The following is a 27,553-nucleotide window of genomic DNA, read 5'->3' as shown; positions in this document are numbered from 1 at the left end:
AGTAATATAAGAACATAAATCATTGTTTTATTTTAATTGTAGAAGAAGTTGTATTTTCTGGAGATTAAGTAGATTAAGTTTATTTTCATTTTTAATGTATACTGTATTAATTTTGATTAACATATTAATACATTTCAGTCTAAACAGTGAAGTAAGGCAAAGATACACAATGAAAAATTAATAATCTTTTAAACTTTTAAACTAAATTTACTGCACTGTTTTTTTCATTCAACAGTTTGCCTTTTAAAAATAAAGCATCTGGGGCACCTGGGTGACTCAGTCGGCTAAGTGTCTGCCTTTGGCTTAGATCATGATCCCGGGGTCCTGTAATCGAGTCCTGCATCTGGCTCCCTGCTAAACAGCATGTCTGCTTCTCCCTCTTCTCACAGCCTATGTTCTCTCTTGTTATCTCTCTTGCTATCTCTATCACTGTATCTGTCTCTCTTTTTCAAATAAATAAATAAATAAATCTAAAAAATCAAAATAAATATAAATAAATCATCTACTAATGTTATTAAAATGTATAGCTCCTTTTTTTCTTTTCATTTTTATGGATTTTAAAACTTTTTACATTTTAATTTATTTATTTGAGAAAGAAAGAGAGAAAATGAGCAGGGGTGGGCAGAAAGAAAAGGAGAAGCAGACTCCCCACTGAGCAGGGAGTCTGACATGGGGCTCTATCCCAGGACCCCAAGATCATGACCTGAGCCTAAGGCAGATGCTTATCCAACTGAGCCACCCAGGCGCCCTAGATTTTAAAACTTTTAAAATCTTTTTATTTTGAAATAAATACACAGACAAGAAGTTGCAAAAAATATACATTGGAAGGTCTCATTCACTCTTCCTTCAAATTCTACCAATCTTTCATAAGTACAATATTATATCAAAACTATGTAAGTAATGATGTATCTATGCAGTCAACATAGATACGGTATTATAGGTTATTTTTAATTGATAAGATACAAAACAATATTATACACATGTTTCTGCAAATCACTTTCTATCTTAAACAAGAAGTGTGGACATTTTTCTAGATTAATGACTTTCAAAAAATAGGTTGTGGGCTATTTAGGAGTTGTGACATCAATAGACTCAATTGACCTTATTTTTTAAAAGAATAAAAGAGGATTCAAAGGAATAAAAGAGATTTCATTGCATATAGCATTTCTATATTTGGGTCTTCAATTTCTGCATGTGTATGTATAGTGTGTACATGTATGTGCACACTTTTATAGGGGATGTGTACCAAAATTTGAGCTATAGTGTGATAATACAATGGCTTATCTTACCATGTTGCTTTTAGTCTTGCAAAAGAATGTTCTTAATGACACCTCATGGTAACCCTATGATGTAGAATTAATATTTTCTAAGTCATAGGATTGTTGTGAGGATCATGTGAAATTATCCATTTATTAATACTAACAAATAATAATCATTATTCTAGTTATTTTTATCATTATTTAATTTTATGACTTTATATTTTGATATAACTTTCTATTCACAAGAAGTTGTAAGAATAGTACAAGAAATAACCACATATTCTTCATTTAGCTTTTCCTTGTGATAACATCCTACATACCACAGTACATTATCAAAAGCAGGAAATTGACATTGGTAGAATACTATTAGTTATACCACAGATTTTATTCAGACTTCAATAGTTATTACATGTACTCATTTCTCTCTCTTTCTATGTATGTAAGTTCTATGAAATAGTATCATATGTGTGGATTTGTGTGTCCACTGCCACAACAAAGATACATAACCATTCCATCACCACAAAAGAACTCCATCTTACTCTCCTTTATAGACACATTCTTCACACTCTTTTTACCCACCTCCATCCTTCAAACCTGGGAATCTGTTTTCTATCTCAACTCTTTTTTCATCTAGATAATTTTATACAAATGGAGTCATAAATATGTAATCTTTTGAAGTTCTATTTTATCACTCAGTGTTATAATCTTAAGCTCATCTAACGTGTATATCAGTAGTTCATTTTTTAAAAAATTTTTTAAAGATTTTATTTATTTATTTGAGAAAGAGAGAGTGCATGACCAGGGGGGAGGAGCAAAGGGAGTGGGAGAAGGCAAGAGGCAGACTGCTGACTGAGCATGGAGCCCAGTAATTCAGGACTCAATCTCAGGACGCCAGGATCATGACCTGAACTGAAGTCAGACACTTAACTGACTGAGCTACCCAAGCACCCAGTTCATTTATTTTTTTGTTTTGTTTTGTTTTTTTTTTTTTTTTCAAGCAATAATTTTTCAATTTATTTATTTTCAGAAAAACATTATTCATTATTTTTTCTCCACACCCAGTGCTCCATGCAAGCCGTGCCCTCTATAATACCCACCACCTGGTACCCCCCCCCCCACTTCAAACCCATCACTCCCTTTAACTCTTAACCTGTTCAGGCATAGAGTGTTTTCTTGTTTTATAAATGTCTCTTTCCCTTCACTGTGGGATGGGATTGATCTGATTTTCAGAATATCAATACAAATGCTATATCTATCTATCTATCTATCTATCATCTATTTTCCTCCCTTCTTTTATTTTATTTTTTTTATTTTTTTTTCCCAATTTATTTATTTTCAGAAAAACAGTATTCATTATTTTTTCACCACACCCAGTGCTCCATGCAAGCTGTGCCCTCTATAATACCCACCACCTGGGACCCCAACCTCCCACCCCCCCGCCACTTCAAACCCTTCAGACTGTTTTTCAGAGTCCATAGTCTCTCATGGTTCACCTCCCCTTCCAATTTACCCAAATTCCCTACTACTCTCTAACGCCCCTTGTCCTCATTTATTTTTAATGCTGAGTAGCACTCCATAGTAAGAATGTACCAGTTTGTTTAACCATTCACACATTATGGACATCTGTGTTATTTCCACCTTTTAATTATTACAAATACAGTTGCTATGAACATTCACGTATAACCCCTTTGCCAACAAATTTTTATTACTCTAGGATAAACACTGAGAAGTACAATTGAGGAGCCACATGGTAAGTGTATTTTTAGTTTTAAAATTATCCACCAAACTATTTTCCCAAGCAGCTGAATCATTTTACATTCCCTCCAGCAATATATGAGAGATCTAGGTTCTCTGCATCCTCACCAGCATTTGATATCATCACTGTTGTTTTTTTTTTAAAGTTTTATTTATTTATTTATTTGTCTTTATGTATTCTCCACACTCAGTGTGGGGCGTAAACTCATGACCCCAAGATCAAGAGTCACATGCTCTTCTGACTGAACCAGCCAGGCACCCCTTATCATTGTTTTTTAAATTTAGCTATTCTAATAGTGCATAATGGTCTCTCACTGTAGTCATAATTTGCATTTTCCTTGTGGCTAATGATATTGAACATCTTTTCATCTGTTCATTTGCCATCCATTAATTTTCTTTAATGAAGTGTCTGCATGTTTCTGTCTGGACATTTTCTTCCAGTTTATTAGTTTCCCTTTCTTCTGTTTCTGATCTGTTGTTAAAACCATCTATTAAGTTCGTGGTTTTTGTTCTAAGATTTCCATTTGACACTGTTTTATGTTTTTAATTCTTTTTTGAATTGTTTTTCTCTTGTAATATTAAACAAAGCAATATTTTTTTTTACTATTCATGTCTGCTAATTCCAATATTTTGATATCCTGTTTGTGATTATATATGTGCATATATATATATATATTTACTTATTTATATAAAATTCAGCCAAGAAAGAAGAAAATGCTGCCATTTATGGCAACATGAATCAATCTTTAGGACTTTATGCCAAGTGAAATAAGACTGACACAGAAGGACAAATACTACATGATCTCTCTTACATATGGAATCTAAATAAGTTGAATTCATAAAAACAGAGAATAGAATGGTGGTTGCCAGGGATTGGAGAGTTGAGGAAATGAGGAGATGTTCATCAAAAGTAAAAAGTTTCAGTTAGGGGCACCTGGGTGGCTCAGTTGGTTAAGCAACTGCCTTCAGCTCGGGTCATGATCCTGGAGTCCTGGAATAGAGTTCCACATCGGGCTCCCTGCTGGGCCGGGAGTCTGCTTCTCCTGCTGACCTCTCTCCTCTCATTCTCTGTCTCAAATAAATAAATAAAATCTTTAAAAAAAAGTTTCAGTTATAAGATGATTTAATTCTGGAGATCTAATGTACAGCACAGTGACTATAGGTTAATAATATGGTATTGCATACTTGAACTTTGCTGAGAATAAATCTTAACTGTTCTCACAGATTTAAAAAATGTTAACTGTGATTAATTAGCTTGATTATGATAATCATTTCACAATGTAAAACATTACATTGTATACTTTAAATATATACATTTTTTATTTTTCAGTTATATCTCAATGAAGCTGGAAAAAAGACAAACAAGATAATTATTAAACATACTTTTTTCTCCTACATTTATTTATTTTAAAAATATCTGGTTACTGTTGCTAGATACATAGTACAAAATTAGGTTCAAAGAAATTATTAATGTCTTTCATTGCCTTTCTGATTGTAATTAGCTCCCCAATGTACTTATGGCAAGCATCCTGATAAATACCTTTCCACACAGTACTCCATGCTTTAAAAAACTCCTCACTTATGTTTATTTATACATACACATTATACTTCTCTGTACAGTCAAAAGAACTTTTTTATTTGTTGATTTACTTCACAATGAAATCATCAACAATTGTTCATTTTGTGCTGTTTTTAGTCATAATAAGATATTTAATAGGGAATTACAGATTTTAATTTATAGATTTTACATTTGTTGTGAAAATGAAGTGAGCATACTTCATCTGAAACTATATACGAATTTTCTTTGGAGTAATCACAGACTAGGTAATTTAGGTCAACTTTCTCAATGAGAACAACAGATTTGCCGAACAAAACCAGAGCTAAATTTGGAGGAGCTCATCAGGAGGACATGACTTCTAACTGACCTAGGAGCTGGCTTAGTACAGTGGGAGGCTGCCCCCTCCTCTCTCCTGGAAATGTTCACTACGTAGTGGGACTCACATTCAAGGATGCCACACTGAGAGAGCATGTGTTGTTGGGGTGCCTGGATGGTAGACACAGTTAAGGCTTTTATATAACCTTTTAGGATTCTGGTGGGTGGTCCAGAGATCTGTCTTGCTGTTGCCCAGATAAAACTTGCAGATAAGTTCCCTTGCTGCTTAAACCTGCCACCTGCCAATCTGGAGTGGCCTGCCTCTTTTCACCCTTTCCTGCCCTTCATGCATAGGGCCCAGTCTGAGAACCAACAGAAACCCAGAGGTAAGCCTGGCATCTGGGGCTGAATTTTTATTAAAAACATCATCATTCTCTATGTCTCCTTAGTTTCCTCTCTCCTTCTCAGAAATGCATACTGGTGCCTTTGGGGTGCCATTAATTTTTTCTGCTCTCGGCTGTTCTTTTATTATTGTTATTATTATGTTCAGTTAGCCAGCATATAGTACATCACAAGTTTTTGTTGTAGTGTTCAATGACTCATTAGTTGCATATAATACCCAGTGCTCTCTGCCTTTCTTCCTGAAGTGTTTTACTGGTAGACCTCAATTTTTAGGGGTTTGCTTGGATTTTTTGAGTGATATATATTTATAACATCTATATATAGTTAAGCACATTGTTTGATATGTACTGATTAAGTAAAACTTAATTTTCCTCTTCTCACCATTTAATTTCAGAGCAATTATTGTCTTGTTAGAGAATGCACAAATGATTGTTTTAAAGCTCTACATTTGGCTCTAAGGTTAACACACACAAACTTGCAAGCAATACACATATACATTGTGTACACAAATACATTGTATATACTTATATATGTGCGTGTTTGTCACATTGATATTCTAAATAGCAAGGGTAACTTACCCTTTCTCAATTATTTAACAGAAATGCAAACTTACATAATAAAAAATAAATAATAATCCTCAGCCCTCACAAACACATACCTTTCATGCTATACTTCTTCCTTAATCAGTGCTAACTTTCCTGTGAATTTCATTCAGTATTATTTTACATGTTGGTCTTCTCCCAGTGAGGTCTCTCTCTCTCTGTTTGAGTTTTGAACCAGATCCACCCCTTTTTATCCATTACAATTTTGCTACATGATTTCATACCTAATATAGCAGAGATTTTTATTCTTGTTTTTTTATTCTTGTTATTCTTGTTTTTGCTTTGTTTTTTATTCTTGTTTTTCCCCCCTGTGGTTTATCTTGACTAACTCCAAACATACATATAGGTAATAGTTCATCATCAAATTAATTTTTTGAAATGAGCACTAAAGGCACATTGGAATTTTAATTTAGGAAACAAAAGATAAATTAGTTATACAGAAATCAACCCAGTTTCACCAAAATTCTTCCTTTCCAGGAAAATGATTATTTCCATCTAAATTTTTATAGGTTTTAGCAATTCATGATTCACCTATTTCTAAGTGTTTTGCCTTTTCTTTCTGGTAAGGTTTTTTTTTTGTTTTTTAGTATTAAATATTTTATAACTCTTCTCTGTCTATACACTTTTCTGAGTTACCTTGTAATTTATTGTTTTTCTTTTTCTGATGATTCTCTGGCTTTTTAAAAAAAAGATTTTATTTATTTATTTGACAGAGAGGGAGGAAGAGAGAAAGCACAAGTAGGCAGAGAGAGAGGGGGAAGCAGGGTCCCTGCTGAGCAGAGAGTCCAACGTGGAGCTCAATCCCAGGACCCCAAGATCATGACCCGAGCAAAAGGCAGAGGTTCAACTCACGGAGCCACCCATGTGCCCCGATTCTTTGGCTTTTTGTAGGTAAATAATTCTAGTAACATATAAGTGTTTGAAACTTTGTATTTTGGGGAACATTCCTATTTCAATAAATCATAATCAGCTGATGCTATATTTTGTCACACAGAACAAATTAGACAGATATACTTCTAGCACTGATTCCCTCTTCTTGACCCAGACAATCCCTTTCTCATACAATTGGGTTTTATATCTCAACTATGATATAGGTTCTCAGATAACCTACTTGGTGTGCACTCTAGTACCTATACATAAAACCTGAATTTACTAGTGAGTCTTCTTTGTGGGAGAAAAAAAAGCAGAGAGAATTAAAGGTAAAATGTTAGTGGGATGATTTTATTATCTTATTCAGTGGTAAATATGTAGGTCCCCACAGAAGCATACAGTATATGCTCATGTATTTCTATTTATTTATTTATTTATTTATTGAGAGAGATCACAAGTAGGCAGAGAGGCAGGCAGAGAGAGAGAGAGAGAGGGGGAAGCAGGCTCCCTGCTGAGCAGAGAGCCCCATGCGGGACTTGATGCCAGGATCCTGAGATCACGACCTCAGCCAAAGGCAGAGGCTTAACCCACTGAGCCACCCAGGCGCCTGATCATGTATATTTAAATGGTAAAACATTTTCAGAATACTATGTCCCTTTAATTTATATACTGATTATCAGTTTACATGATTCAATTATGTATATGAGCATTTATCTTTTCAACAACTCTATAATATAGTAATAATAGTTTCTATTACATATAAAGTTTGACAATCCGTATAAGTGCACGAAATGGTACCTGAGCCCTTGCAAGTGATGAATAAATGGAGGCTGCTATTGTTCTTTTTATTTTTGGATTTTTTAATCTAAAAATATTTTTAGTATTAAAATTAAAATTAAACTAAAAACGGGGTGCCTGGGTGGCTCAGTGGGTTAAATCCTCTGCCTTCGACTCAGGTCATGATCCCAGGGTCCTGGGATTGAGCCCCATATTGGGCTCTCTGCCTAGCAGGGAGCCTGCTTCCTTCCTCTCTCTGCCTGCCTCTCTGCCTACTTGTGATCTCTCTCTGTCAAATAAATAAATAAAATCTTTTTAAAAATTAAATTTATTATTACTATTATTATTTATTAGTGATCTTTTCAGTATTAGTGATTTTTTTTGTTTCATAAGGACACTTGAAGTGGAAGAGATTATCTTATGTAAGATCACAAAAAGTGACAACCCAATATTTTACTCCCCTTAAAATATATTTTTTTTCATTTAATATTGTTATTTCAACAGGATTACATGGTCATTGTTGCTAGAGGACGGTAAAAATAAATGCCGGGGCATCTGGGTGGCTCAGTCGCTCAGGTGTCAAACTCTTGATTTCAGTTCAGGTCATAATCTTGGGGTCCTGAGATCGAGTCTCATGTCGGGGCTTCCTGCTCAAGCTCAAGCGAGGAGTCTGCTCTCCCTCTGCTACCCCCCCCTCGGTCGCTCACATACTCTCTCATTCTCTAAAATAAATTTTAAAAATTTTTTAAAAAAACAAATAAATAAATGCAGATAAGTAATGATGTTTCACTATTCTGCTTCTGTTCATAAATTTCCCATTATCACAACCCACTATACTCACCCCAATGTACCCAAAGTTAATAACCAGCTACATACCCTTGCTCAGACAAATAAATTAGTGCACAGTTGGGAAAATTCATGCACAAAGGAATGTAAATTTGTTCCCATTTAAGTACACAGAATTGTTATTGTTGACTCTCTTCTTATAATAAGAGCACTGCATGTGTATTATTCTGCAAATTATTATTTTTCCCAATTTATTTATTTTCAGAAAAACAGTATTCATTATTTTTTTCACCACACCCAGTGCTCCATGCAAGCCGTGCCCTCTATAATACCCACCACCTGGTACCCCAACCTCCCACCCCTCCGCCACTTCAAACCCCTCAGATTGTTTTTCAGAGTCCATAGTCTCTCATGGTTCACCTCCACTTCCAATTTACCCAAAAGCACATACCCTCCCCAATGTCCATAACCCTACCCCTCTTCTCCCAACCCCCCTCCCCCAAGCAACCCACAGGTTGTTTCGAGAGATTAAGAGTCACTTGTGGTTTGTCTCCCTCCCTATCCCGTCTTGTTTCATGGATTCTTCTCCTACCCACTTAAGCCCCCATGTTGCATCACCACTTCCTCATATCAGGGAGATCATATGATAGTTGTCTTTCTCCGCTTGACTTATTTCGCTAAGCATGATACGCTCTAGTTCCATCCATGTTGTCGCAAATGGCAAGATTTCATTTCTTTTGATGGCTGCATAGTATTCCATTGTGTATATATACCACATCTTCTTGATCCATTCATCTGTTGATGGACATCTAGGTTTTTTCCATAGTTTGGCTATTGTGGACATTGCTGCTATAAACATTCGGGTGCGCGTGCCCCTTTGGATCACTACGTTTGTATCTTTAGGGTAAATACCCAGTAGTGCAATTGCTGGGTCATAGGGCAGTTCTATTTTCAACATTTTGAGGAACCTCCATGCTGTTTTCCAGAGTGGTTGCACCAGCTTGCATTCCCACCAACAGTGTAGGAGGGTTCCCCTTTCTCCGCATCCTCGCCAGCATCTGTCATTTCCTGACTTGTTGATTTTAGCCATTCTGACTGGTGTGAGGTGATATCTCATTGTGGTTTTGATTTGTATTTCCCTGATGCCGAGTGATATGGAGCACTTTTTCATGTGTCTGTTGGCCGTCTCATCTGGATGTCTTCTTTGCAGAAACGTCTGTTCATGTCCTCTGCCCATTTCTTGATTGGATTATTTGTTCTTTGGGTGTTGAGTTTGTTAAGTTCTTTATAGATTTTGGACACTAGTCCTTTATCTGATATGTCGTTTGCAAATATCTTCTCCCATTCTGTCAGTTGTCTTTTGATTTTGCTAACTGTTTCCTTTGCTGTGCAAAAGCTTTTGATCTTGATGAAATCCCAACAGTTCATTTTGCAAATTATTTTTTTTTAAGTAATCTCTACACCCAATGTTGGGCTCAGACCTACAACCCCGTGATCAAGAGCCGCATGCTGCACTCACTGAGCCAGCCAGGCACCCCATATTCTGCAAATAATTTTAATCTTAAAAATCTTATGTATATTTCCCTACATTAATTTTTTATGTGTTTGTGGTGTAGTTGCATTTCTATATTAATTTTTCTCTCAAGTGTCAACTTCTTTCCAAAGACTCCAAGCCACATATTTTGTTTTTTGTTATATCTAATAAGTATTTCATCTCATGCTAAATAAAAGTTTGATCTTCTAGTGACTGTTCTTGAAAATGCCCTCATTTTTTGTTTTGGAATTTATCTCAGTTTAAAGTGGTGACCCTTTATTCTTTTGTGTGAGCTCTAACAATGTATTTTCATATGCTCATTATAGTCTACTGACTTCAAAAAGAATAATTCTGGTAATGGATTATAACATATGGATCAAAAGAAAACATGAGTCCATCATGATACCTTAAAACAATGTGAGAGAAGAAGGACAAGAAGGAAAATCTCCTTTGTATCTATGCCAACTAATAAATGTGTATGAAATGACACTAGAATTTTTAAATCGCCAGTGTGCAATTTCCAATGTAATAATTCATTCAGTCAAGTATCTCAAAAGATTCCAAGTGGGTGAAAGGTTACTGAGCAACACAATATTCACGTAGTCTTGAATATCACCCCAAAGATTACATGCTAATTACAAAGAAACAGAAGTACCACTAAAATGGAGAGAATTGACAGTCACTATTTTAAACCAGTATTCAAAACTATTACCACTAGTATGGGACATTTGACATTATGTGTCCCTCTGATATGATATAGGAAACACAGAAAATCACTCATATAAAGTCTTTGTCCCAATGTTTAACCTGAGTCTATTAATGTGGAAACAGACAAATCCAGAATATGGAACTTCAGAGGACCATAGACATGGGTTCGTCAAAATTTTCAGTATCAAAGGAAAAATAAAGTCAGGGATACTGGTCTAGATTAAGAGACGAAAGAGATGTAACAATCAAATGCAAAATATGACCCTTGCTTCAATCCTGGATTGGAAAATTAAATAGCTATAGATGAAAATTCTGGAGACAATTGAAAAAATATGAATATGAATATAAACTGTATTTAGATGACATTGAATTTATGGTGACTTTCTTTGGTATGCAGGGAAATAGCTTTATTATTAGGAAGTACAGGCTGAAGTATTTAAGAGCAAAGTGTCAAAATGTATGTAATTTATTTTCAAACAGGTCGGCAAAAAGATGCAAAATCACGTATGCCATTAAAAATTGGTGAGTCTAGGGGCGCCTAGGTGGCTCAGTGGGTTAAGCCGCTGCCTTCGGCTCGGGTCATGATCTCAGGGTCCTGGGATCGAGTCCCGCATCGGGCTCTCTGCTCAGCAGGGAGCCTGCTTCCTCCTCTCTCTCTCTGCCTGCCTCTCTGCCTACTTGTGGTCTCTCTCTGTCAAATAAATAAATAAATAAACTTTAAAAAAAATTGGTGAGTCTAAGTAAAGTTATACAGGTATTCACTGGAGTATTTTTTGCAACTTTCCCCCAAATAAAAAGTTTTGGGAAAAATACATTGGAATTTTTAGGCTCTCCTGATTTCTTTGCCTTAAAACTATAATGCAGTTGGGGGAAAAAATGAAAAATAAAATATTTTAAAAACATTTTACAATGCTGGTTCTTCCCAAGAGTGTTAAATGTGCTCTTGGATTCAATCCTTGGGCGTTCCATTCCACTCCCTTGGTTTTCCTCCTACCTTACTGGTTTTTCCTTCTAAGTCTCTTCTGTCAGTTCTTTCTCTTCTCTTTGACTTCTAAATTCTGAGTATACTAAGGCTTTGGTCTTCTCTCTCTTCTTTGATTATCTTATCTAGATGTAATACTTTAAAATGCCATCTATAGGCTGACAACTCCCAGACATGTATATCTTGGCTGAACCACTTTCTCCATCTCTAAATTAGTATATCGACTGCTTACTCTGTATCTCCACTTGGATGTCTAATAGGCTTCTTAAGTTCAGTATGTTGCAGATTGAATTCCTGATATAACCCTCATGACTGTCCTTCACCTAAAGCTTACTCCATCTCAATTGTTAGCAACTGCATCCTTTTATTTTTTTAAAAGATTTTTTAAAAAAGTAATCTCTACACCCAACATGGGGCTCGAACTCACAACCCTGAGATCAAGAGTTGCATGCTCCACCGACTGAGCCAGCCAGGCACCCCAGCAACTCCCATTCTTTTAGTTGCTCAACCCAAAATCTTGGAAATTGCCTCCTAACAGGATTCTCCCTATATCTTACCTTTGACTCTGTACAGTCTATAATCAACACAATAGCCAGGATAATCCCTTTAAAACTATTTTATATTACTGTTCTTTCCAAAAACTCTTTGATGACTTTTCTTTTCATTTGATGTAAAATCAAATCCCACAAGGTCCAGGAAGACCTATTTGATCTGATCCTCTGTTACCTGTCTGACCTAATCTCTATTTTAGTTTACCGACCTTGAGCTGCATTGAATTTGATTGTCCTAGAAGGCCCTCATTGTAAGGGCCTGTGCCATATTTCCTCTGCTGTGAAACATCATCCCCCAGATATGTGTATTACTTTATCCCTAATGCCTAGTTTTTGCTGAAATCTCAACCTCACAAGGAGGCCAACCTGACTACATTATATACCACCTGATCTACTATGCCATATCTCTATTATTTTATCTCCTTCAATATTTTCATTTTCCACAAGTCATCAAATTCATTTTTTAAAGATTTTACTTATTTGTCAGAGAGAGAGAGAGAGCACAAGCAGGGGAAGTGGCAAGCAGAGGGAGAAGCAGTCTCCCCACCAATAAAGGAGCCTGAATGGGGACTCAGTCCCAGGACCTTGGGGTCGTGACCTGAGCCAAAGGCAGACCCTTAACAAACTGAGCCACCAGGCGTCCCAACAGTCATCAAATTCTAATATATTATGTAATTTTCTTACTATTTATGTTTGTAGTTTATTACCCTTCTTCTTCAATATAATGTAAAGTCCATGGGGATAGAGATGTCTGAATGCTTTATTCTCTGCTATAACCCAAACAATTCTAATGGCATTAAGACATATACTATGTATGCAATACATGTTTGTTAAATACATTAATTAATGTCAATGTGAATTTTTGTATTTTATACAGTACTTTCCCTGAGCTTTTCTTTTCTTTTTAAGATTTTATTTATTTGACAGACAGAGATCACAAGTAGACAGAGAGGCAGGCAGAGAGAAAGGGGGAAGCAGGCTCCCCGCTGAGTAGAGAGCCCTATACAGGACTTGATCCCAGGTCTCAGACCAGAACCTGAGCTGAAGGCAGAAGCTTAACCCACTGAGCCACCCAGGTGTCCCTTCCTAAACTTTTCTTGATAAATATTCTTTGTTGCTTGTTCTGTGTTCAATGGGTTCTTTTACCCTTTTTTCCCAGTTGATTAGTAGTCTACTAATATACTATACTATATATAATATACTATATACTATACTAATATACTAATCTACTACTATAAAAGGTTACTGTTACCTTCATCTGTCTTTGTTCTCCCCATCTTTTTATGTATCCAAACCATTGTAAAATCAAAGCCCAGGCAGACTCCCCACCATCATAATTAAAAGTTCTATGTATGTTAATTGAGATCAAGAGTGATAACCCCTCTTTCATTTCTGGTGTTAGTATTTTGTATCCTGTCTTTTTCTTCTTGATTAGCATGGAATATATTTATCAATTTTTTAAAAAGATTTTATTTATTTATTTGACAGACAGTGAGAGAGGGCACACAATCAGGGGGAGGGGAGCCCCTGTGTTTATCAATTTTATTGAACTTTTCAAAGATCCAGCTCTTGGTTTCTTTGATTTTTCTCTATTATTTGACTGTCTTGATTTATTGATTTTTATTCTGTTTTTCATTATTTCCTTTCTTATGCTTGTTTCAAATTTTAATCGCTCTTCTTTCTCTAGCTTCCTATAGTGCAAGCCTAGTTACAGATTATAGATCTTTCTGGGGGTCCAGGGGAGCTCAGTCCATTAAGCATCGGACTTAAGCTCAGGTCATGATCTCAGGATCTTGGGATTGAACCCCATGTCAGGCTCTCTTCTCAGTGGGGAGCCTGCTTCTCCCTCTCCCTCTGTCCTTTTTACCACTGGTGCTCTCACTCTCTTCCAAATAAATAGATAAAATCTTTTTAAAAAGATTATAGAACTTTCTTTTCTAATATATGCACTCAATGTTATAAACACTTTTCTAAGCATTGTTTTCACTGTATCTCACAAATTGTGATAGGTTGTATTTTCATATTCATTTGGTTCAAAATACTTTAAAATTTCTCTTGAAACTTTTTCTTTGGCCTATATTTTATTTAACAATGTGTTGTTCAACTTCCAAATATTTGGAACTTTTCTAAGTGCCATTCTGTTATTCTAGTTTAATTCTACTATCTGAGAACATAATTAGTGTAATTTCTATTAAATTTGTTAAGGTGTGTTTTATGGTCCAGGATGTGATCTGCCTTGGTGAATGTTCTGTGTGAGCTTGGGAAGAATATGTATTTTGCAGATGCTGGATAGAGCATTGTATAAATGCCAATTAGATCAGTTTAATTGATAGTGCTGTTCAAGTCAACTATGTTCTTACTGAAAGATGAGTGCTGAAGTATAATATCTGATTTGTCTATTTTTCATTTCAATTCTATCAGCTTTTGATTCCTATATTTTGATGTTCTCTTGTTAAGATACATACACATGAAGTATTTCTATGTCTCCCTGGAAAATTGACCTTTTATGATTATGTATTGACTTTCTTTATCCCTGATATTTTTTCTTGTTTCAAAGTCAGCTTTGTCTAATCTAAAATTAATATAGCTACTGCAGCTTCCTTTTTCTTAATGCCAGCATGCTGTATCTTTCTTCATATACTTCTTTTTTTAACTTTTATTTGCATTTACTTTATGCAGAATTTATTCCCAGGCTGTAAGTTTTTGCTTCTTCATTTTCTTCTGGAATATTTTTTCCTTCTGTGCAACTTCCTCTTCTGGTTTAGGAACAATCTGCTCTTTTTCTGTAAGGATCACGTCAGCGTGGCAGGGAGTCGTCATGTGTGGGTGGATCTAACGATGAGCCGTGTAAATTCTGTGTGGCATCTTGGGGACTTTGTCCACCTAGGTGTGCTCAATGATCAGACAATCTACATCTAAACCCTGATGTTCAGCATGACTCTGCATTTTTAAGCATGCAAAATCCAAAGTCTGCACTCTTTTTGGGCCACCGACCCTGTGTCCAGCCCCACTGTTTGGCCTGGGGACTTCTACCAACTCCACCATTGTAGTGACAGAATGGTGCACATTGTTTCTGCGAAGTGACATCCTTCAATACTTGGTGGCTTTTTGGATCTGCATACCCCTGATGGCCTGGGTAGTTTCACATGTGTTCTTAAAGTGAACACGAAGATTTGAACCTCTTGATTTGTATGATTTTACAGAGTTCTCTGGGTCAAGTGAATCGCGAACCATTTTCAGGGATCACCTCAAGCCACTTATGGGAAGAGCTCCATATATTTGCTTTTAACCTGCGTCTTTAGAGTAAATACCTTACAGACAACATAGAGCTGGGTTTTGGTTACTTCCCTCACTGTCTACCAGAGACAGGAGGGATTTTTTTTTTTTTTTGGCTCTTTTACATGAAGACCTGATGGGATTCCTGGAGGTCAAATTCACAAAAGTGTAGAGGCCTCCTTATGACCACAGCCTGCAAGAGTTTCTCGCTCTCACATTCATCTACACACTGCTTCCAATAATTTCTCAAAGTTACTATTTAAGGTTTCTTTTTTTAAATAAAATTAATTTATTTGACAGACAGAGATGAAAAGTAGACAGAGAGGCAGGCAGAGAGTGGTGGTGGGGGGGACAGGCTCCCCGATGAGCAGGCAGCCTGATGTGGGGTTTGATCCCAGGACCCAGAGATCATGACCCGAGCGGAAGGCAGAGGCTTTAACCCGCTGAGCCACCCAGGTGCCCCCTATTTAATTTTTCTTACCAGTTTATGTCTCCATTGGCTTCTATTCCCAGGAAAATTATCTCTGTTGCTCTCTGTATTTACCTTTCTGTCCAGACTTTGGGATAGAGTTTGACCCCCAACTTCCTATTCACTGATGGTTCCAAGAAAAGTCATGGGCTTTTAATTTCTCCAGTGCTTTTCTTGTAGGTAGGGGAGTGATGATTTCCAAGCTCTTTACACAATGGAGCTGAAATAGGAAGTTGCTTTGTTTTTTAGCACTTTAAATATGATATACCAATGTTTGTTTAGGTTTTTGTGTATGCTTATTCTCAGAGTTTCTTGCATCCCTTGTTTGCTGTAACTAATTTGGGAAACTTCTTGACCATTGTTTCTTCAAATATTTTTTTTTCTGTCATTTTCTGCCTTTCTTCTGGGATCCAGTTGTACATATGTAAGACTTATTTAATATTGTACTACATCTGTTGGTACAGTATAGATGCCTTAGCTCCTAAATAATTAATGATTAAGACCAAAAGTCACTTTTAGAAGAGAGCAAAATTTTGCAGAGTAATTTGACAGATTAAAGCTTGAAAAAGAAATGATATTGTAATTGGTGTAAAACTGGAGGACGAGCACTCTTTAATAAGGGATATTGACTTGAGAAAAGTTATTAGCCTATAATTGTAAGGTATTTTTAGCATTGAATAGAGCAATCTGTATATGGGGTTCATTTTAGAAACTAAGAAGGCATATGTCTCATTTTTGCTGAGTTAATGCCTACTTACCCTTCAAACATGTTTTAAATATCAGATCTTTTAGGAAGCATTTTCTGACTCCTCTGAAATTTATTTAGTCCTCCAGCATTATGCTTGCATAGAACTTTGCATTTATTTTTTTAGTTTTTTAACTCTATGTATCTATTTATTTTTGTATCAGTAATAGTAGTAGTAGCTGACATTTGTTGAAAAATTGCTATATGCCAGGTATTATGTTAAGCACCTAAGAATTATTTCATTTAAGTATGCATTTAAAAGTTGTCTTTTAGGGACATCTGGGTGGCTCAATCAGCTAAGCATCTGCCTTTGTCTCAGGTCATGATCTATGAGTCCTGGGATCAAGCCCTGAGTCAGGGTCTGTGCTCAGTGGGCAGTCTGCTTGAGGATTCTCTCTCTCCCTCTCCCTCTGCCACTTCCCCTCCTCATGTGCTCTCTCTCTTTAAAAATAAATAAATGTATCTTTGGGTAAATACCCCAAAGATACAGGTGTCGTGAAAAGAAGGGCCATCTGTACCCCAATGTTTATAGCAGCAATGGCCACGGTCGCCAAACTGTCGAAAGAACCAAGATGCCCTTCAACGGACAAATGGATAAGGAAGATGGGGTCCAAATACACTATGGAGTATTATGCCTCCATCAGAAAGGACGAATACCCAACTTTTGTAGCAACATGGATGGGACTGGAAGAGATTATGCTGAGTGAAATAAGTCAAGCAGAGAGAGTCAATTATCATATGGTTTCACTTATTTGTGGAGCATAACAAATAGCATGGAGGACAAGGGGAGATGGAGAGGAGAAGGGAGTTGGGGTAAATTGGAAGGGGAGGTGAACCATGAGAGACTATGAACTCTGAAAAACAATCTGAGGGTTTAGAAGGGGCTGGGGGTGGGAGGTTGGGGGAACCAGGTGGTGGGTATTAGGGAGGGCACGGATTGCATGGAGCACTGGGTGTGGTGCAAAAACAATGAATACTGCTATGCTGAAAAGAAATAAAAAATTAAAATAAATAAATAAATAAATGTTGTCTTTTACTTTTGACTCTATGTACCATAAAAAGGCATGGCAAATATCATATCTTTTTGCTCATCATTGTGTTCCCAGCCCCAGCATAGAGCCTGGCACATAATAGGTGCTTAATACAACTTTATTGACTGATCAAGTAGTTAAAGGTGTTATTGCTACCTTTATTGTTTAATATTAATTAATTAAGATATTTTCCTTTCTAGCTCATTGGAGTCATATGTTGAGATTGCTAAATTATGACTTTGGTCAAAATTAAGGCTAGTAACTTTTATAGCTCCTTGAATGCCCCTGTCATGGTGAATGATTTCAGGTTCAAATAGAGAAATAACTGCTGACTAATTCACTGTGCTCTGCTGGGGCCACATAATCATCTGTGAAGTAGCTGCCACTTTTAAATGATTTGAATTTTTGATAAGTGATTTCATTTGGGATTTTAAAGTTAATTTAACTACAAGTTTCTTACGGGAAACTGAGCTAAATGCATAATGTTGTAAAATTTATTCTTCTGCATTCTGTTCATACATGTATGGAGCTTCTACTTGGTTGAAATAATCTTGGTTTAAAATAAAAAGGTTCTAAATCCACTTAATAACCTTGTGTAAGAAATAACTATGTTTCTCCTATCTGTCAGCAAAACATTAGTCTTTTTTTTTTCCCAGTGACCTAGATACACCCAAAACCTCTGAGAGTTACTCTGAATTTATTTTACAAAAATCAATACCAGTTTTCCCTTGCCTATTTCTATAGGGAATATTTTCTTTTTGCCTTCCATCTATCCACAGTAGAAACTTTAGTCAGAGATAAATAATATGACAAGCTTTCCAGATTCATCTCCTAGAAGAGAAAGGGATTTTTCACATTGGTTCATTAAGTTGAGGTATTCTATCTTGAACAAAGTCCCAAGCTAGCAGTTGCTAGCTGGTGTTCAAAATAGATAAAAAACAGGTAGGTAAATTTATATCATCTAGTGTAGTATTTGTGTAGACCTTTTTCTCAGTAATTGACTCATAATTTGAGTTCAGTTAGTTCCAAAAGAAGAGCATAATAATCTCTGATATTTGTTTAGCATTTGGTAAATTTTAGAGATGTTCAAATCTAGCCTCACAGTTGATCTTCATATGAAAATAAAGGAAATCTCGTTTAAAATGGAGTCTGGAAGCCACAAAGGGGCAGCTCTCATGCACACACCACTTCTTGCAGTCTGCGGAACCTGCAGGAGGAAGGAAGATAAGAATTATCTTGACAAGGAACGACATTTTTCACTTGGGAATTTTATCTCTTGTTTTTAGGAAGGAAGATTACTCCGTGCCCTAGCAATGATGCACTAACTATGGCTTGCAGCCAATGAGAAGCTGCCACAACTTCAAACTCTTGTTCTTCTCCAATGAACTTTCCTTCACAACAAATCTCCTCGATTTCCACCTGAAACCTAATAAAAGCTGACCCTCCCTTTGTCTCTTGGACTTTCTTATGTTTTGTCACAATTTCTATGTCTCAACTTACAATTCCTTTGCTATTCCTGAATACACTCATTTTGCTGGTAAAATAACTGGCCATTTCATGTTTAAGGTTGACATTCATAACAACCCTGTGGGGTAGGTAAGGTGAATGTACCCAGCATTTTATGGACTGATGCAATGGTCATTACTTAACCCTTTCTCTTTTGTATCCTTCTGCTCCAGAGATTGCAGTGATAAATTCTTGGTTTTCTCATCTCCCCCACAAGTGAGGCTGACCTTGTGACATACTTCTAGCCAGAAAGATGAAAGAAAGGGAAAGCTGAGTAGTGTTCTGAGAAATAATTTTGATTGCTGATGAAAGGACAAATCCAGCCTCTTTCCTTATCCTCTTCTCTTTTTTAAGATTTATTTATTTATTTTAGGGAGAGAAAGCACAAGCAGGCGTGAGTGTTGGTGGGGGGAGGGCCAGCAGGAGAGAACCTCAAGCAGAATCCCTGCTGAGTGGGGGGGCCCAGTGCAGGGCTGGATTTCAGGACCCATGAGATCATGACTTGAGCTAGAATCACAAGTCTGACCCTTAACTGGCTGAGGCACCCAGGTGCCCCTCCTTATCCTTTTCCACCTGTAATACACAGGTGTGATGCCTGGGAGGCTAGGAGCCATCTTACAATCACAGGTAATGCTGGTAAAACAGAAAGTTGGTAAAAGCCTGAATTTCTTCATTCATGGTTGAGCACCTGAAACAATGTCTGCAACTGCTCATTTTTGGGATTTTTGTTGTCAAGATGAGATAACTTCTATCTGAGCCATTGCTATTCAGGTGTTCTGCTATGTGCTAATGTATGCCTCATTAATAGAGTTAATTTATCACCACTAACTGCTGACAAAAATGTTCCTTAAATGGCATGCTCATTAACATAACAGTAGGGGATTGTTGCTTTAGTTTTGTGTGGCTTTTGATATGAGAATCACTTAAAATACTTTAAATGGACTCTTAAGCTAAGAAAATGAAAATTTTTATGCTTTTAAAAATATATCATGGGTGGGGTACCTGGGTGGCTCAGGTGGTTGAACGTCTGACTATTGATTTCAGCTTAGGTTATGATCTCAGGGTTATGGGATCAGGCCCTGCATTGGGCTCCACAGTGGGTATGGAGCCTGCTTGTGATTCTCTCTCTCTTCCTCTGCTCCACACCACCCCCACCACCTTGTGTGCTCTCTCTCTTTCTCTCTCTCTAAAAAATCAAAAATAGAGCAGGGGTGGAATGCCTGGGTAGCTCACTCAGTAAAACATCAGACTCTTGATCTCAGCTCAGGTCTTGATCTCAGAGTCATGAATGGAGCCTACTTTAAAAAAAATTATAGCGTGCCTGGGTGGCTCAGTCAGTTAAGCATCTACCTTCAGCTCAGGTCATAGTCTCAGGGTCCTGGGATCAAGTCCCACATCAAGCTCCCTGCTCAGCAGGGAGTCTGCTTCTCCTTCTGACCCTACTCTCTCTCATGTGGTCTCTCATCCTCTCTCTCTCAAATAAATAAATAAAATCTTTTAAAAATATTATTAAAAAATAGAGCATGGACACCTGGCTGGTTGGCTTAGTCAGAAGAGCATGTGACTGGATCACAGGCTTGTAGTTTTGAGCCCCCACTGGGTATAGAGAGTACTTAAAAAATTTTTAAAAAGTAGAGCAAATCTGGGAAAATATCTTAGTTACTACCAGACTAGATCTCATTAACGTTCTCTGGCACCTTCTCTGAGCTCCAAGATTTTATATACACACACACATACATACATACCTATATATATGATATATGGGTATACTCCCACATATTTAGAGTTCTTATAGTCACCAGGAAAAGAAATACTACATTATTATTCCTAGCTTCACCAATAATGTGCCTATGGATTATTTCTGGATTGGACCATTAGAAATTCTTTTCAATGTCTTCTGGTGCATACGTACATATGTTTGTCCATGGTATTTACCCAAGACTAAAATTTCTGGGCTAGAGATTATCTATGTCTTCAGTTTTAATACATAATTCTCAACTGTTTTCCAAAGTGGCTATATTAATTTTGTAATCCCACCAACAGAGTATTAGAATTATAACCTCCTCACCACAGTATATTATCAGATTGTACAAATTTACCAGTCTGGAATGTGGATAATGGTCTTATATTATGCTTTGATTTATATTTTCCTGATTGCTAATAAGGTTGTGCTCCATTCCATAGTGGTTGTATATGTAGAATTCCTGTTTTGAAGGAACTGCAAATTGTTCTATCTTCCTGTAAAGGTGTTGTCTTTTTCTTACTGATTTGTTTCTCATTATTTTGATTCTCATTATTCATGGTGTTTATGTTCTATAACTACCATCATGAACAGTGCATTAGCCAATGTTGAGCTATGCTCTTAGGAAAAATACAGGATTAAGTTCCTGTGAGTTGCTGGTCACGTTTCCATTAACTGAAGAACCATTTGTGTTATATAGGTTCATTTGCCAATGTCCTTGTAAAACAGCCAGACTCATCAGCGTTGGAAAGCTTCTCTTCTCATTACCCTTTTCCTGTATAACTCTTAAAATACTTTTGAAATTCTTCCATAACTTCCCCCATCTGCCTCACCTACAAGTCTAGCATTTTTACACCATATTGTCTTTTGAAACATGCAAGCCAGCCAGCTAGCATTAGCCAAGAAGAGTTTCATAATTTCCTGACCCTGAGCAATGTGACTATATTTCTTTGGTGTTCAGTCTCACAACTGTCCTCTATGCTTTCATTAATTTGTTATCATGTCACCAATCAAACCACTTTTCCATCTCTTCATCACACACTGTAGCTGTTACTTTAGCACTTTCCAGAGCTGCCTCATAGAAAGATTGATTGACAAATTTCCTCTTCCTGTTTCTGAATATACCTGCGGAACTGTATAAAACTTCTGGACACGAGAGATGCCATTTTGAGAAAAGCTCCATTTTCTTTTCTAGGAACAAATGGCTAATGAAGTCTTGAACTAAGCTAAAAGACTCTTGGCTGGGCCAGAAGCAGCATTTGTTTCTGAAGTCTGTTTATGGACTTTTTGACGGCAGAATGGTTGATCAGGGGGTCACTGATAAGGGAAAAACTGTACTCTAAGATGGCCAACCAAACCAGCAAGGGAATTCCAGTCCCTGCCTCAAAGCTCTTCTGGGTTCGTCTTCCCTACCTGGTTCCTGCGCAGCAAAAGTGCGGAAGTAGAAGGGTATAAATTACCCTCCCTGCTTGTGCTTGGGGCTCAGACCATTGGAGAACAATCTCATCTGAGCCCACCAGTGTTAAATAAACCTCCAATCCTCCAAAGTCTCTGAGTGCTGCTTGGTTCTTCCTCCAGGATCCAGTCCAGGTTCCATAACATCACCAGCAGCTTAGCCTGTTAGTGCCAATGACAATATAGTTTTTGTCTTCTATCCAAGTCATGTAATTGCCTCCCTCCTTTCTCTTCTTCATAAAAACCTCTTGCTTTTACACCACAGGTAGGATAATTTTCTGGCTACTTCTGGAATCTGTGCTCACCAAATTGTAATTCATTGATCCCAAGTAAATACTAGTTTGCTTCTCATTGTTGCTCTTACTTTTAGACATACCATATTGTTTCATTAACCTTGAACTCATGGCCAGCAGTGCTCATGCCTGAACAAAGCTTATTAAGACTTGTATTTTCTCTAGGATGGACATCACAACCTTCTCAGGAACACTAGACATCACTTCAACACAGCTGGAAGCTGCATTAAACAGCAAAATCACCATCCACGAGCAAAAAATTTTTAAAATGTGGCATTCAACAGACCTTGAAAAGAACACTTGTTTATAGTGTGAGAGTTGAGTCAAGAAGGCAGAGCGCTACCTTGTTCAGTGTCACCTGGCAATGTATGTATCAAGGGACTCAGAATACACTGCCCTTCCCATGATCATGAACGTCTGCAAAGTACTGCAACTATTGATTTTGGGATTGTAAATACATTTTAGTCAGCAGATGAATTCGCAAATACAGAACTTGTAAATAATGAGGAGGGAAAAAAGTAATGAGGAGGGGCTACGTATGTTGATGTGCAAGTATACATTGTTTTATTGTGTTTTGCTTTATTGCACTTTAAGATAATTGCATTTTTTAGGTTTTATTTATTTATTTGAGAGACAGCGTGCTGGAGAGAGACAAAGAGAAAACGCATGCGCAAGTGCAGGAGTAGGGAGTAGCGGCAAAGGGAGAGAGAGAAGCAGACTCCCAGCTGAGCAGGGAGCCCATGTCCATCCCAGGACCCTGGGATCATGACCTGTGCTAAAATCAAGAGTTGGACGCCTAAATAACTGAGCCACCCAGGCGCCCCTTAAATTTTGTTTTTTGTTTCTTAATATATATTTACATCATCTCTACATCCAAGGTAGGGCTTGAACTCATGAACCTGAGATCAAGAGTAGACTGCTCTTCCTACTGAGCCAGGCTTGTGCCCCCAAACATAAACTCTATATGCACTGGGAAACCAAAAAATTCGCTTGGCCCCCTTGATTGTGATACTTGCTTTATCGTGGTAGTCTGGAACTGAATCCGCAGTACCTCCAAGGTATGCGTGGATGTGTGTGTGGAGAAGTCAGGGTTAATTTTTTTTTTTCCATTTTTTTTCCCCGTGGAATACTAACCGTCTCAGCACCATTAGAAAAAAATTAACCTTCCCCTCTCCCTGCAGTGCTACTTTTGTCATATATCAAATATCCATTGATGCAAGGCTCTATGTGATATTGGGATTTACAATAAATATATTTGATTTCCCTCCCATCTCTGCTAAAGAGCTCCTAACACCCTGGGAATTCCCTAAGTGCCGAGAACCATACAGGTGTCTTGTTGTGTTAATGAGGTCACTTTTGGAAAGCCTCAGGGTAACCTAAAGATGGGGGCTGGTTGCCAGAGGAACCAACCGAGATTGGAGGGTAGGAACTTTTAGCCAACCCCCTGACTCCGGGAAGGAGGGCGGTGGGGATGAACCTGCCAAAGACTTATCTTGCCTCTCTTTCGAGGCCTCCATCAAACCCAAAAGGAGGCCTTTGGGAGAGCTTCCGGTTGCTGAACACGTGGATGTCTGGGGAGAGTGGCGGCCTGGGGAGGTCGGGGAAGCTGCTTGCTCTTTCTCCAGACCTCGCGCTACCTAACTCTTCCGTTTGGCTGTTCCTGAGTTCCATCCTTTTGTAATCAACCACCCGTCAGGTAAGGAAAATGTTTCTGTAAGTTCTGTGAGCTGCTCCAGCAAATTAACTGAACCTGAGGACCGGTGGGTGGGAACCTTTGGTTTAGGGCTGCTTTGTCCCGAGCACCTGGGCCTGCGCCTGGGGTCTGAAGTGGGGGTGCGGGTGGGACAGTCTTGTAGGACCGAACCCTTAACCCGTGACGGTCTGACGCTCTCTGTGGGTTGATAGTGTCAGAATTGGGTTGAATTGCGGGACTCCCAGCTGGAGTTCTAAGAATTGCTTGCTGGTGTGCGAAGTCCCTCTCTGCGCACATTGGAAATGGGTGATCTGAACCTTTATACTCTATTTCTACCTTCTCTTTGCTGTTCTGTCCATTTTACTATCCCTACGCCAATGTCGCATTGCCTTAATTACTATACTTTTGATGAAGTTCTAGAACCTAGGTGAGTTTCGGTGGGCTGAGGTCCGGAGCCGATGACCAAGAAAGAATTCTTGAGACATCTTTGGTGCAAAATGGTGGTTTATTAAAGCACGGGGACAGGACCCGTGGGCAGGAAGAGCTGCTGCCCCGGGATGTGAGGGATGGCAGGTTCTGTACCCTGCAGCTGGGGGAAGGTGGGGGGAAGGGATGGGAGGTTTAACAGAGTTTTCACATGTTAAGGAGGGCCTTCAAGGTGCTGGGGGGTGGGGGAGGCCTCACCCTTATGGCTTGATCAATGTCGTCTTTAGGTCAGGCATTAACATCAAGATAGTTGGGAGATTCTTGGTGGGGTGTTCTGACCCTGCGATCATTTACATTCCCTTCTACCTCAGCCTCCTCCAGTTTATGGTGAGGAGGGAGACATTAGGGCTTCAGGAACTGAGAGTTATTTGCCTCTGGAAATTTGTGCTATTGATAAGGTAACCTCCCTGTTTAGATCGCTAGGACATCTGTAGAGCAAGGGAGATTCCTGTTCTGCAGGACTGTGATCTCTGCAAGTTCACTATTTATCATTTTATGGCGGTCAGGGGTGCCTGAGGAATGCTACACATATTACAGAGGGGAGCGAGTGGAGAGGGGATGCAAGGGGCCAGCTTTTGCTCTGTCCTCAGCCAGCCTCCTACTCCCTCATCAATTTTATAATTATTTTTGATATCTGGTAGTTCAAGTCCTTACACTTCAGTCTTTTTCAAAAGTGCCTCAATCATTTTTGCTACTTTGTGTTTCTCTCTCTCTCTCTCTCTATTTTTTTAGAATCATTTTGTCAATTGCCGCCATAAGACCCACTGATCAGGTTTCACTGAATTTATAGACCAACTTAGGGGTAATTGCTGTTTTACAAATATAAGTTTTTTTGGGTGCATGGGTGGCTTAATTGGTTAAGCGACTGCCTTTGGCTCAGGTCATGATCCCAGAGTCCAGGGATCGAGTCCCATGTTGGATTCCCTGCTGGGCGGGAAGTCTGCTTTTCCCTTTGACCTTACCCCTCTTGTGCTCTCTCTCTCTCCCTCTCAAATAAATAAATAAAATCTTAAAAAAAAATGTTTTCCAAACCATAAATATATTGGATATTGATTTAGATCTTCCTTAATATTTCTCAGTGATTTTTTCTGCATAGAGGTCTTCACATGTATCACTATGTTTAATTTTAGCTAATTGATATATATATAATATATATACCAATTTTGCTATATATATAACATATAAATATACATATTTATATATTTTGTTATATATAAATTTTGTTATATATATTTTATAGATATACTATATATATAAAAGTATATATTTTCTCTCTATATATTTTCTTGGGGCTTGAACTCATGACCCCAAGAACAAGAGTCACATGCACCACCAACTGAGCCAGCCAGGCGCCCTGATAATTGATATTTTTTGGCCCCGTAGATGTTATCTTTTTAAATATCATTTTTTATTTGCTGATGGTACATAAAAATTCCATTCTCTTATGGTTTTATTATGGAGAACTTGTGGAACTTATTATTCTGATAATTTGTTTCTATATGTTACATTTTATGTACATAATCCTATAATATATGTATAATGTCATCTTTTCCTTCTTTCTAACGAGTAAAGCTTTACCCTGTACCTCAGTATAAATGTGAGAGTGAAGTGGCAGTAGTGGACATCTTCGGGTTTTTCAGATTTCAGTGGAAATTGCTCAGTGTGTCATGATAAAGTATGTTTTGTAGCTGTCAGTTTTCAATTAAAGGAAGTTCTCCTATAGGTAAGTAGCTAAGTGTTTTTATTATGAATGAGTTATTAATATATCAAATAATTTTATTCCACTTATTTTAAGAATCGTGTGATTTTTTTTTTAATATGGTGATCTGGTACATTACATTAAGTAAAATTTTAAAGTGAAACAAAACCGGCATTTGTGAAATACCTCCACAATCTAATGATGTATCGTCCTTTTGTGTGTGGCTGATACTTTGTGAGGACTTCTACTTGTATACTTTTGGACGAGATGCACACATAATTTTCCTCCCTTATACAACTCTTGTTAAGAGTCTGTTAACAGGGGCGCCTGGGTGGCTCAGTGGGTTAAAGCCGCTGCCTTCAGCTCAGGTCATGATCTCAGGGTCCTGGGATCGAACCCCGCATCCGGGCTCTCTGCTCAGCAGGGAGCCTGCTTCCTCCTCTCTCCCTGCCTGCCTCTCTGACTGCTTGTTACCTCTGTCTATAAAAAAAAAGTCTGTTAACAGGGGCATCTGGGTGGCTCAGTGAGTTAAGCCTCTGCCTTCCTCTCAGGTCATGATCTCAAGTCCTGAGATGAAGCCCCTCATCGGGCTTTCTGCTCGGCGGGGTGGGGGTGAGGGGTTGCTGCTTCTCTCTTTCTCTCAGCCTGCCTCTCTGCCTACTTGTGATCTGTCTGTCTGTCTAATAAATAAATAAAAGTATTTTAAAAAGAGTCTTTTAGCAAAAAAAAAAAATCTGTTAACAAGGTGTTAGACTCATTGAATGAGTTGCAGTTTATACTTTCTTATTCCATTATTGGGAATAATCGTTTGTGTAATGTGGAATTACTGGTTTTTTGAATAGTTGGTAGAACTACCAATGAAGTTCTTTGCACCTGTAACTTTCAGTGTAGGAACATTACTATTATTCCTAATGCAAGTTATTTAGTAATTAAAGAACTATTCCGTTTTAAAGATTTTATTGTTTTATTTATTTGAGAGAGAGAGAGAGGGAGAGCACAGAAGGAGAGGGAGAGGGAGAAGCAGACTCCCCGCTAAGCAGGGAGCCCAATGCAGGACAGG

This window comes from Neovison vison, chromosome X (genome assembly GCF_020171115.1).
Source record: "Neovison vison isolate M4711 chromosome X, ASM_NN_V1, whole genome shotgun sequence".
In the NCBI taxonomy this organism is placed as follows: Eukaryota; Metazoa; Chordata; class Mammalia; order Carnivora; family Mustelidae; genus Neogale; species Neogale vison.
This window is presented reverse-complemented; position numbering follows the sequence as displayed.